The sequence below is a fragment of the Mytilus galloprovincialis genome, chromosome 10, assembly GCF_965363235.1.
Source record: "Mytilus galloprovincialis chromosome 10, xbMytGall1.hap1.1, whole genome shotgun sequence".
Taxonomy (NCBI): Eukaryota; Metazoa; Mollusca; class Bivalvia; order Mytilida; family Mytilidae; genus Mytilus; species Mytilus galloprovincialis.
Genome location: NC_134847.1, coordinates 61030211 through 61041757, shown reverse-complemented (window position 1 = coordinate 61041757; position 11547 = coordinate 61030211). Strand labels below are relative to the sequence as shown.

General features: G+C 34.5%; 1 long non-coding RNA gene across 1 annotated transcript; it reads left to right on the top strand.

Moving 5' to 3' along the window:
- Positions 1-2437: 2437 nt before the first annotated feature.
- Positions 2438-5407, top strand: LOC143048033 (uncharacterized). The gene is made up of 3 exons (XR_012969720.1): positions 2438-2563; positions 3829-4084; positions 5335-5407. It is a non-coding gene; the product is annotated as an uncharacterized LOC143048033 (long non-coding RNA).
- The last annotated feature ends 6140 nt before the right edge of the window (positions 5408-11547 follow it).

Sequence of the window (11547 nt, the reverse complement as noted above, 5' to 3'; positions counted from 1 at the left end):
TAGGAAGAATAATTTAACGGCTGATTTAAGTAGCGGCAACAGGATAGACATGAACCTCTCGTACGCTGATTGAATTTAGTTTGTAGTTAATATGTTACATACAATGATAAAGAAGCTACGATTTTTCGTTAGAGTAATAATTAACGTTCTTAAAAAGTCCCTTTTGCAAATATCAAGGCGATCAGAAAATCGGAAAATAATCATTTGAAATGTGTTTTTCTGAAACTGTACGCACACAAATACCCCAAAAATCGGACTTAAATGCAGTTTCATCTTATCAAAATAGATGTAAGGTGTGTTTATTATTATGTTCTGAATCACAAATCCGACAAGCTTTCATTTAAACCATTACAACTGAAATTTCCATTAGAAATAAATTTTTTAGCATGGATGTACTGAAAATGACCCATATCATATCCGTTTAAAATTTTACTGGTTAACAAATCATTACTAAAGTTCAGTCAACTTTTTAAATAATTTAAAAGCTGCCAATGCAGGTTTCCTAAATAGACATGTTAGAAGAATGATATTTAGATCTTAATTATTTTGTTTTTGATACTAATTTTATCAGCAAGCGAGCCCGCAAGGTCGTGTTGATGAAGTCTACATCAACATTTAAAATACCATTTAGTCATAAAAAAGGATCCCATTTTATCGGCAATTCCGTTTTAACCATATTTTTTTTGGTTAAGAATATAAAATATGAAAATAAAATTGTCAGTAAACATGTGTGCACAAACACAAAACCGGGGGAAAAAATATTGAAAGAAATAAAGATTTGAGAATCATCAATATTTAGAGAGAATTTAGAAAGACCTTCAGAGATCATAGATAAATAAAAATGGGTATCCTATATTTCAGTTTTTCTTTCGGAGAAGACAATCGAAATGAAATAGACTGCACAACAAATAATACCTGATATGTTTGGCATTCTCAGTATGGAGTCGCATGCCAGTAGATTCTCGAACTATATCTACTAGCTATATAGTTTTCATCAGATAAAAAAATAAGTTTAGTGAAATACAAAAAGAAGACATGAAGAGGGACAATAACTTGAAATTTCATTGACAATTCAGACAAAATGGTATTCTGCAGACGATAACCTTTCCCTGCTAGGTAAATTTAACTATTAAAAATATTACTAAAAAGGGGATATATACTCTAATGGGGGACTGGTAAACACGGGCGAATAAACTGGTGATGTGTGCAAAAATTACTCAAGATGTTTTTGTCCCTATGACAGAATTTCAACGTAACCTAATATGGGATTCAGACTGAAGACAACTTCAAGTTGAATAATGCCAACTTTTTATCTGAATACAATATTACAATATAAAAAAGAAGATGTGGTATGATTGCCAATGAGACAACTATCCACAAAAGACCAAAATGACACAGACATTAACAAATATAGGTCACCGTACGGCCTTCAACAATGAGCAAAGACCATACCGCATAGTCAGCTATAATTGGCCCCGATAAGACAATGTAAAACAATTCAAACGAGAAAACTAACGGCCTTATTTATGTAAAAAAATGAACGAAAAACAAATATATAACACATAAACAAACGACAATCACTGAATTACAGTCTACTTTATTGGCCTCTTTAAACCTTTATCTATAGAGAGACTTTTGCTTAGAACGACCGGCAACTATATAGATGAGGAAGAGTATTTAAAAAAAAATCCTTGTCGTCCGTCCGTCCATCAAATATATCCGTAACACTTTAAAAAAAAAATTGCGTCGACCCAATGTTGTCTTATTAGGTATGTAGGAGTATAGGGTCATCTTAGCCTTTTACGACCAGTAGTAAATCCTTTGCCGTTTTGGCGTACGATTTATAAATTGGAACGTCAAATTAAACGCCTCGAGTAAAGAAAACTTGAAACGCAAGTCTTGCAACAACTTTTTATGGGTTTGTACGTGGCATGCAAGGCAACACTTTTGTCTCTATCAATTATAGGAATTGTGTTTTCGAGTTGCAATCAAACCCTGCATTCACACCTTGCAAAACATATTGTATTAATTGTTTATAATAGTTTCTCATACTAAATACACATGAAATACTTTCACTGGACGTTAAGATAGCGACAACTTATCAATTTTAATTATGGATATAGGTTGCTGTCTTGCTTGCGTATACCAAAGTTGCCAATATCCTTTTATGGACACACTACCCTAAAGTAAAATCTAGGAATGTCGAGCCCCCCTAAAGTTATTAAGAATGCCGTCACATGATTCATAATATCATTAACCTTATATCAATCTAAATGTAGCAATAGATTTCCTCTGCATGACAATTATTTGTTCGTTTCTATCTCCATCAAAGGATGAAAACGCCATTATGCAAATCCATTAAACTAAATAGTCTGTTTTGATAGCAACCATTGTATCTCTTCAACCGACAAAAAATCAAAACATTTATAATTGACTAAATTCAGATATAAAACAGGGTGTATGGGATAAATCTGGTTCTTATCTCAAAATAAGATACATACACATGTGAGGATGTTGAAAATTTTGTTGATATCGTTTCTTATTTTACTTAGTCTTAATTGTGGTATGTATTGCTTTTATTTAAATTTGAATGCAATTTAGTTTCTTCAATGACATGCCATATGTTATTAAAAATTTTAATGCTTTAAATTAACTAAGATAAATAAGATAAATATTGAAAATTCATTAAAAACCAATGTTGAAATGGAGTTTATATCAGGTTTTAACTACGTACAGCCGACAGTCAAAGACGGCGTTGTTTGAGTTAGGTGTACATAAAAGTAGATCAGAAATTGGATTTTATAATGAATAGTAAAACCATTTGATTTTCAGTTTGGGGGAGGGTTAGATTTCATATTGTAATCCTGTCTTCGACGATGTCATTTTTTTTCTTCTTCAGTTAACACAAAAACAAAAAATCTTTTTAAAAAGGGAGACTGAGGAATCAAAATATAGTCACTTAAGTCTTCTTCCGATAGGCAGTCAATCACATCATTCACATGCCAAAGTGCGGTGTCCCTTTGACATTGTGGAATGTACAAGACTACAGCCATGTCCCGTCATAATGGGGAACTTCAATCCGATGCTCTTTACACGTAATAACCATTGCAACAACTGTTTGAGGGGTTCGTATATGGCATATTACAATGGAAAATTTATGTCCCTCTCCAATATGCTCTAATTTCAAATTGCAGTTCTAACTCATTTCCAGACAGCTCTATTACCGGTATATTGTATTCATTGGTACCTTGTAAGTCTTGTCATTAACATGCATGACTATTTGACACTGGACGGACGTTGACAAACCAAAACTCAATCAATCAATAATTTCTAAATTCTTGTTTCGTCAGTTGTTACACTGTTTTAGGCTGCATAATCTTGACATCTTTAGAACTCTCAAAGATCTACAAATCAATAGAATGATATTCTAAAGAATAATTAGATAACATTCATTTCTTGGGTCACACAATTTGAAACCATTATTTTTGTATTACTTTAATAAACATATTTTTTCAATAACATTCAGGAACATTTTTAAAGTCCATGTTGAATCCCCATACCTTAATATTTTATGGAACCAATCAATTTTCTCACTTCCCTCTTGAAACAAATATAGTTTTTTCTTTTAAACACAATCGAAACATAAAACAAAATTCTTCTAGACCACTGAACACACCCAGCCCAACCCATGCAAAACAAATAACTATATCATAAAGAGCTAGTGGTTTCGCTACGCGACGTATGGTGTGCACACGAGTTTTACATACTAGTATATGCCATGCTTTAAACAGAATACAGTTAATAAATTCTTTTATTACCCTTTTCCAGTGTTATCAAATCATCCGAAGAAAAAGGTAACAGCACTGACATCGTTATTGAGAAGAGAAAGGCGATGGAGCCCAGACATGTTTGGGAAAGGATGCAGTTGTGACTTCCACGTACATTGCCATAATGACGCGGAATGTCGCCACCATGCCGTAAATTCTCACGAGGCTTATACATGTGTATATACCACCTGCTGCGGAACAAGATGTGTGCACCATCATATTCATGTGCCTCATAGTAAAGAGGTTGGCAATGAGTAGTAAGTTTTGTTACTTATGTCTAACAAGTCAAGTTTGCTGTACTCGAATTTTCCACGAAGAATGACCTTCAAACACTCAAAGCTATCAATACCATCAAGATTACGATAGATAGATATATACACCTCTAGATATATACACAAGAGTCTTATTGGTTTATTTATTTTTTTAATATTATAATTTTAATCAGACACGAACATAAAAACAATAACACACACACAGATATTTAGACTACCAACAATATAGTAATTTCTAAAAGAAGTGTTTTAGGTTATGGTATTGACGACATGACATCATGATACGTTATGTAAATTAAGATTTGATAATGATTTATCTCAAAACATACGACATCGCCTTCAAAATCTTATGCATACACAAAATCATGAACAGTAACTGTTAAATGGACCAAGATGTTAATAAATCTAGAATAAAGAATGGCTTGTCACGTTTGTTGTTGCCTAAACAAAATTGATATCAAGATATCGTGTTGAGACCAATATTGTATCTTATTGTAAGCCTCCTACAACGAGTCTAGTCCGAGATTACTCTGACGTCCAACGGCTGTTTTGCCAGACAGCTTGTCTGACAAAACAGCCGTTGGACTTCAGAGTAATCTCGGACTACAACGAGTCCTGCAATCTGAGTGCCCCAACTGTTAAAATACACTGTGGTCAATTGTTTGAGTTAAACACTACTTTCAGCACTGGCAGACAGTTTGTATTGGCTGGAAAATCCGGAGAGAATCACCGAACTTCAGTAGGAAAACTTACAATGTCTAGGGCCGAGTTCACTTGAAACTCTTCAATCGACTTCAGAGCCCAGTAATAGATTATCACGTGAACGCACTAGAGTTGATATTTGGAACAACTCTAAGTAACTTTAGGGTAAGGCCCTGACCAAGCATAAAAAATGAAATATTTTCATTGGTTTGACGTCATTCAAGAGTTTTTCGAGTTTAACCCTGGCTAGGTGAGGCTTGGAACCAGGGTACGAGGGGTTAACTCGAGTGGTTCAAGTAAAATCGTTTTGTTGAAACCCGAGTATAAAGTAAATTAAGTTAACTCGAGAGTTTCAAGTGAACTCGACCTAAGATAATTAATATTGGAGTCGAACGCGCCTGCCACGTGCAGGAAGTTGAATTGCAACCACATTTGAACAGTTGAATTGGCGTATTAACAATACATAATCATCATGTGTATACAACATAAACATGACCACTACATCATAGTAAAATACTTGTTTTTAATTGTAGATAGAAGACACAGAACTGGTGTGTTAATAGGACATACGTGTACATGATATTAAATAAATGAATATTTAGTGATTGTATGTTTGTACTTTAAATAATTCCGTTCATTTCCGATTCGTGTGGGATTATTGCGGTCCTGTACAAGACGTCATATTCTGACTGATTTGTTAATTTTCTGTGTGAAAAAATATACCAATTTACAAACGTTCCATGTCTATAAAGGCATACTTTTCAGAGACAAGTGACCGTGCGTCGGACTATCGGGCTGTCGGATTATAGGACTGTCGGACTATCGGTCTGTCGGATTAAAGGACTGTCGGACTATCGGACTGTCGGATTATAGGTCTGACCCAAAATCATCTATTGAAATAGGAAACAATCACATTCTAAATCTTCTAGTAAAACAAAAAACAAAGAAAATAAAACCAATTTCAATGGGTATGTTACTTCCACCCGAAAATTTCTAAAATGGCACAACCAGCAATATCATATCCGTTTAAAATTTTACTGGTTAACAAATCATTACTAAAGTTCAGTCAACTTTTTAGATAATTTAAAAGCTGCCAATGCAGGTTTCCTAAATAGACATGTTAGAAGAATAATATTTAGATCTTAATTATTTTGTTTTTGATACCAATTTTATCAGCAAGCGAGCCCGCAAGGTCGAGTTGATGAAGTCTGCATCAACATTCAAAATACCATTTAGTCATAAAAAGCAGGATCTCATTTTATCGGCAATTCCGTTTTAACCATATTTTTTTTGGTTAAGAATATAAAATATAAAATAAAATTAAGAAATAATTCGTGGAAGCCACAGATTTGTTGGAAATTTACACATGGCCTGGGCCGTGATATTCGAATTTTATCCTGAGCGTTAGCAAAGCTAAATTTACAACAAATCTATGGCTTCCATAAATTATTTCGATTCTATTAGGACAAATAAGTTCATTCAAATACTGAAGCGAGGGTGGGTATGCCGTGTGTGTAGCTGTTCTTTTTTACTCCTTGTTAGATAAACTTAAGCTCAAATATTCTCATAAATCTTTAGCTTGCATTGTTTAGTTCGTTAATAACCGCTTTAAAAAATACGTTTAATTCTCAAACTCAATATTTGCGATTTTTAATTTACATGTTTTCTCGTAAGCTACTGTTAAATCCAAAATTGAGTTAAGATGCAAATAATGCAACAGAATAGAACAAAACCTACCTCAGAATTCCATTTTAATACAATATTATACGAACTACGATGGTTACAAAATAGTTTTATATTTTTGTGACATAAAATCGTAACATACATATTAAGCTTATTTTCATCCCTTAATAATTACATTAGATGTATGTTTCATTGTAATATTTTATTCTGATTGGCTAACTGCACATCACGCGTTATTCCGTAAGCAGTTGCATTGCTCAATACAACTTTTCACTCATGATAACACGTGCTCCAACAATAAAGTGCGCAGGTGAATTAAATAATAAAATATATAAAATTCGTGTTTTCATGATCATAGCTAAAAAATGTAATTATAAGTATTGAATGCTTCTTTTTATAACTTTATAGGGTTGTAAAAGCGTTGACCGTGCGTACATTTTTAGAATGAAGCGCTTCCGCGCTTCATACAAAATGTACTTCGGTCAACGCTTTTACACCCCAACAAATTTACAAAAAGAAGCATTCAATTCTTAAATGAACCCTTGATTGTGGAGAAAGTGTTCCATGATGAAATTGACATTGCACAAAATATAGCTGTGTTACTATATTTAGGAAATAAACACAACTAGTTGCAGCATATTAATTCTTTTTATTATGCATCCGAATAAGAATAAAAGTTCTTTTGTCTTTTGTTTTATTACAATTTTTAAAACAATAAAATCATAAAATCGGCAAAGCGTTTGCAAATAGGTTCAAATCATGACATGTGGATTTACGTGGGAGGGTATATTGTAATTGTAACATCCATTATTCTGTATATCTCTGAGTCTGCGCTAAGTATAGATATATCGGGAATTTTCACACGGTGTTGTTTACAAAGCGGAAGAAGCACGTCATATTAGAATTGTCAGTCAAGCTAGGTTCACACTGCCGATCAGATCAACTCGATGATCCCGATTGTCCAAATTTCCACGACTAAGCGTGATCAAATTCTTGATCGGGCCTGTTTTGACTTCTACCCGACTGGCTATCCGACTGTACACGACCTTAACCCGACCATTGACGACTCCTTAGCGACTCCATCACGACTCAAACCCGACCACTAATTGAATACATATTCGATAATTCCGACCAATTCACGATTTCTACACGATCTTCAGTCGACTAGGTAGACCAAATCAACTATACTCGATCACAGTCTTATCTCGGTCAGACCAGATCGATTTGATCGTATAGGGGTCGTAGGTATAATTTAGATGTATGTTTCATTATAATACCGTATTCTGATTTGCCAACTGCACATCACGTGTTATTCCTTACGCAATTGCAAATTACACAATAAAACTTATCATTCATGATAACACGAGGTCCCACAATAACGTGCACAGGTGAATTAAACAAAAAATTGATAAAATTCGTATTTTCATGATCCTAGCTAAAAAATGTAATTATAAGTATTGAATGCTTCTTTTTGTAACTTCACAGGGTTGTAAAAGCGTTAGCCGTGCGCACATTTTTAGAATGAAGCGCTTCCGCGCTTCATACAAAAAGTACTTCGGTCAACGCTTTTATACCCCAATGAAGTTACAACAAGAAGCATTCAATTCTTAAATGCAAGCTGGGACAATGTCTGTGTCCAATGGACACGTTCCCCGTTTATTTGGTTAGATTCAGTAGTCAACAGAAGGTCTGAGTGAAATTATACATTTAAAATAGCTACATGGAAATTAAGCAGTTGGATTATTTGGAAAGGTGGTTAAAGCTCAGATAGACAGGTTAATAGCTGTGACGGAGCTTAAAGAGAGCTTAGAAAACAAACAAAAAGGGGTAGACAGCAAAGGGTGTCGAAAAATCTAGATGATGCAATGGCTGACAAGGTGACCACTGTGTGGGCAGTACAAATAGTAATCACCAAAAAAATGAGCTCCGAGGACAATTAAAACGGAAAGTCCCCAATGAAATGGCAAAATCAAAAGTATGAGAGACAGGAGCTGAACAAAGAGGACCCCAATGATTATAAAAACTTCATGAAAGTAAAGTAGGACGCTGATTTGTTATGGGAGTTTTATTGCTCTTTTCTTCAAAATGAGATTTGTCACTGGATTGGTACTGATGTTAGATAGCAATATACATAAATATTAACATCCCCTTTTCCTTGCTTTCTTACAAATTAAGCTTACTGTCATATATGTGCATATGTATGTAATAAGTATTTTACATAGATCTGATACCCAGTAGTTGAATGGTTCAATATATTTCTTTTTGATGTATCCATGCATGGCAACAACCTGCCATTTTTAATAATAATATTGCAAAAAGGAGGTAAAGATGTCACATATTTTCCCAAACTTTGGCCCAAAATAGAATTTTAATCCCCTTGAGGATACCTTTTCTGAAACTGTTTACATATATCTATCACGAAATCAAATAAATATCATTTGTCTTTCGTCTCATTTTATTTTCAATAAAATTGTATCAAAAAGCGTATGAAAAAAGTGTTAGTAAACATTCGACCGTAAGTTGACTTATAGTTGTTAATTTCTGTGTCATTTGGTGTCCTGTGGGAGTTTTCTCACTGGCAATTATACCACATATTCTTAGTTTTATACTACAAAATTTTCTGGACAGATGGAAAATACAGACAGTCAAACAAAAACAGCCCATTAAACAGCTAAAATATAATATTGATGTCTTTAAAAACTAACTTTGAAGGCAACATTAGTCATCATTGTTTTTAAAATAATGAAATTTAATGCACAATTACTTTCATATTTGAAAAATCCTCTGGGGCCAAAATGCAGAATCTACTTCCCTTCCGAAACACCTGCGATCATCCCAGGTTTTATTGGATTTCGTGTTGCTAAGTTTTTAGTTTTTTTATGTTGTGTTATGTAGACTTCTGTTTGTTTTACACCTTCTTGCAAAAGTACACACGTGTACTGTACATGGAGGAATTTCTGTACAGTTAAAAATAAATAGTGACAATATATTTTTGCAGAAGCAAAGTTATGAGAATTGATCAGAGCTGCACACATTTTTAGAGAATCGTGTAACAGTCATGTATACTCGTCTATGGCCGAGTAGAGATCGAAGAGTGGTCGAATATTGTCGCAAAGAGATCGGGTATTGGTCGAGTTGGTCTGGGATGAAAAGCATATAGAAGTCGAAGTGATCATGAAGCGATTGGACATTGGTCGAGTTAATCTTGAGCACATATCGTACATGTTGTCGTTGATCGAGAAATGATCGGATATGAGTCGAGCAAAGATTGAAATGATCGAGTACTAATCGGTAAACTACTTGTATTCCGCCAAACCCGATCTCTACACGATCCTTTCCCCGATCAATTCGACCGCTATTCGACGAATTCTCGATCTCTTCTCGAGTGACTGGCTTCTCGATCCTTACTCGAATATTTTTGACATGTCAAAAACTCTCGGGTAGAAAGTCAGATCGATGACGACCAAGGTAGACCACCCCGAACATTCTTGTCGATTGAGACAGACCAGTCTCCTGATCGCTTAATTTGTCTTGATCGAGTCTGATCGATTTGGTCTGATCGGCAGTGTGAACCTACCTTAAACATGTGTGCACAAACACAAAACCGGGGAAAAAATATTGAAAGAAATAAAGATTTGAGAATCATCAATATTTAGAGCAATCTAATTAAAAACCGATCTCTCATCGCTCCTGTTTCTGATATGTCGCGTGGGAGATCTAACGAAACCGGCTTTGAGGTCACATGTGAGTGAACTGAAAGTTTAGAATTTATAATGATATGCAAATGAATTGACGACCTATTAATAAGCCAATCAAAAAAGTTTATGAATTATTTTGACTGACGATTTCGTCGAAAATAAAATGAGTTACATCCCTTTACCTTACGTTAAACTTTCAAGATCGTGGAAGACTCAATTTCATTGGTCGAAAAAGACACACCTACGAGGTCACTCACATGTGACCTCAAAGCGGGTTTCGTTAGATCTCCCACGCGACATATCAGAAACAGGAGCGATGAGAGATCGGTTTTTAATTAGATTGCATTTAGAGAGAAAGACACTCAGAGATGATCATAGATAAATAAAAATGGGTAACCTACCCAGACTTCTCCGCATTGTAATGTCAGATAAAACTTTCATCCTTGCGGTGTAAAAACAATATTTCCGTTTTTCTTTCGGAGAAGACAATCGAAATGAAAAAGACTGCACAACAAATAATACCTGATATGTTTGGCATTCTCAGTATGGAGTCGCATTCCAGTAGATTCTCGAACTATACCTACTAGCTATATAGTTTTCATCAGACAAAAAATAAGGCTAGTGAAATACAAAAAGAAGACATGAAGAGGGACAATAACTTGAAATTTCATTCACAATTCAGACAAAATGGTATTCTTCAGACGATAACCTATCCCTGCTAGGTAAATTTAACTATTAAAAATATTACTAAAAAAGAGGCAAAAAAAATTTTGGGCCCTTTTTTTGGGCTAAAAACATAAAATAAGTGTAATATGTACTTTTTAAACGATTCCTGGCGTGTGGCATGCATATTTTGTAGTTGCCGTAAAGGTGTAAGGGTTGGACATTTTCGATGCTGTATTTTCTCTATTAATTGTCTATCATAAAATGATAGTATGGATCCAAAGCTATGTACTGATAAATTTGATGTGGGATTTGTCAGTAAAATAGGCATGTATTTTTGTAAGTTAAGTTATCATAACCTCACAGATTTCTTGTTGTAAATAAGATATACGCCGGGCTATTCGATTGAATTTGAAATACGACCGACACGAGTTAAAAAACACAAACAAGCAATTTTTATTTGAATTTCAAAATGACTGAGCGGCGGTTTTTTTGACGCACTGGTCAACTTCACCATAGAGAATCACACGACTTTGATAACCATTAAATTCCAGCGAAAAATATCTTTATAAGTAAAGAACTGTCGCATAAAAATTAAATACTAGAGTACACGGGAAATGGCAAAGTTCACGAAGTCTGATTAATCATTTAAAAAAAAAAAAGTCCGAGCAAAGGAGGGGGGGGGGGGGGGCGTACGCCCTC